Below are 2,296 nucleotides of genomic sequence, written 5' to 3'. Positions count from 1 at the left end.
TTTTTTTTTTTTTTTTTTTTTCAGAAGTGCTTATATTGATTCGTTCAACCATATAAAATTATGGGATCAACAAAAGATTTTAAACCGTTCAGGTTCGGATATTACCCGTTTGGGTTCGGGTAAACGGGTTTAGGAAAATAGAATCCATTGGATAATTTTAGAATTTTGGTTTGGGTACTATCGGGTTCGGATTGGTTCGGGTTACAAATTTTAGAATCCGATTACTACGCGAACTACCGGGTACCCAAAAAATCCTTAAAAATTAGTTAAGTTTAAATAATTATAGCTAAATTGTGACATATGTAACAAATAATTTTTAGATATTTTAATTATTTTAGGTATTTAGGTATAAAACTAATGGATATATTCAAAGTTATAATTATAATTTTGGATAACAGAATTATATCAATGCTAAATATTATTAATATTGTAGATATCTATATATATATATATATAAAGTTCCTTTTCTTCACTCCTGGTGCTGCCACGTCAGCCACACCCTCTATTTAATTAAGCCAAATTTTCAACATTACCTATTAAGCAGTTCCTATTTGTTTGGCCCATATCTCTTTAAAAGCCCAATCTTTTAGTAATACATGTTTTATTTGCCGGCGAAATAAAACCCCTCTCCACGAGACTCCATTCCGCCGTTCTCCGTTGTGCGACCTGAAGCATCCCTCCCCGTCTTCATTCTTTCATCCTGGTTCACCTAATGGATAGATTTGAAATTAATGTTCGCGAGTCCTCCACAACCTCTCATTGTCTTCCCTATCTTCCATCTCCATAGTAACGTCTTCTTGTATAACGGTAATTCAAGCCGTTCAATGGCCTGTATTTCAATTCAAGACCCACTACTCTTTCTTGAATTGGCGTAAGTTTAAGTCCTATATAATGTCATCTTCACCAATTTCATGCTTCTTATAATTTTCTTTATCTCTAAAATTTCTCCTGACTAACATGAATTCCATTGTCGTTTCATTCGCAAATCTCAAAGCTGGCCGTCTTCACCAACATATCGTCGAAAGAATGCCTCGTCACTGGCCTGCCCGTAACGTAAAAAAGGAGGCCAACTCATGGTGCCACGTTCGTCGAGTGCCTTCTTCGTCGAGCGGTCTCACATTCAAGCTGCATCCTCTGGTGATGCTCAACATATCCGATCACTTCACTAGGGTTAAGACTTAGCTTAACCCTCCCGCCGCTTCTTGCGCAACCGGTAAATGGCTCCACCAACGCCGACGCGATGTTACTGCAAAACCCTAGGGTTATGGATGCGTGATCGGTCTCCAGATCAGCCGTAAGGTTGAGATTTTCAACAGTCTTGAGCTTTTGTTTGATCCTACTGCTGATACTCTCGATAGATCCTTCCTTGAGAAGAAGTAAGAACTCTGTAAGTTTTTTACATACAATCTCGCTCTCTCTCTTTCTTTATATCGTTCTCGCTTTGGTTATAATTTGTACGTTTTTGGAGATTTTAGATAAGAAGGTGTTCCTTAAGTTCTACATATTGGGATGGTACTCTACGAGAAGCGACGCTACAGAATCTGATATGCTTATCCACAAAGCTGTGAGTTGCAGTTTCATTGTTTCAATCTAAGATGGTTCTCTATTGTTGTACTGATTGTGAAGTGTTTCATCTACAGCTGATGGACATTAATGAATCCTCTGTTTATGTTCTTCTAAATCCGGCTATCAATCACTCACAGAAGGATCTTCCAGTGACTAGCTATGAAAGCGGTAAATTGGTTTCTATCCATCATTGATTGTCTTATTTAATTTAGAGATTATCATCTTATTGACTATGATAATCTTTGATTGTCTCCAAAACTAGAGTTCCATGTCATTGATGGGATTCCTCAGTCTATTTTCGTTCATACAAGCTATACGATTGAGGTATGAGTTTAAGCCACTTGATTTGTATTTTATCTATGTGATACGAGAGTGGACATATGATAATATAGCAGTGGTTGTAAATTCGTGCAGATAGTTGAAGCTGAAAGGATATCGGTTGATCATGTTGCTCATCTTAAGCCATCTGATGGAGGCTCAACAGCAACTCAATGTAAGCAATTATTGTAACCCTGCATATTTATCGTTATATTGTCTTTTTATTGCATGGAGTTTTAGGTTGATTCCTCGATGTATTGCAGTGGATGCTCATCTTACTGGAATCCATAGTGCTATCAAGATGCTTAATAGCAGAATCAGAGTGCTCTATCAGTATCTTGTCGCTATGCAGAAAGGTATTTGATATTCTTTCTCAAGTCCCAACTCTCGGTCACTCTATTATTTATTCATC

General features: G+C 37.3%; 1 pseudogene; it reads left to right on the top strand.

The window, feature by feature from the left end:
• Nucleotides 958-2,248, top strand: LOC104698829 (annotated as a pseudogene).

The sequence above is a fragment of the Camelina sativa genome, chromosome 6 (genome assembly GCF_000633955.1).
Source record: "Camelina sativa cultivar DH55 chromosome 6, Cs, whole genome shotgun sequence".
Lineage (NCBI taxonomy): Eukaryota > Viridiplantae > Streptophyta > Magnoliopsida > Brassicales > Brassicaceae > Camelina > Camelina sativa.
The sequence above is the reverse complement of the archived record's forward strand: the minus strand, read 5'-3'. Positions and strand labels throughout refer to the sequence as shown.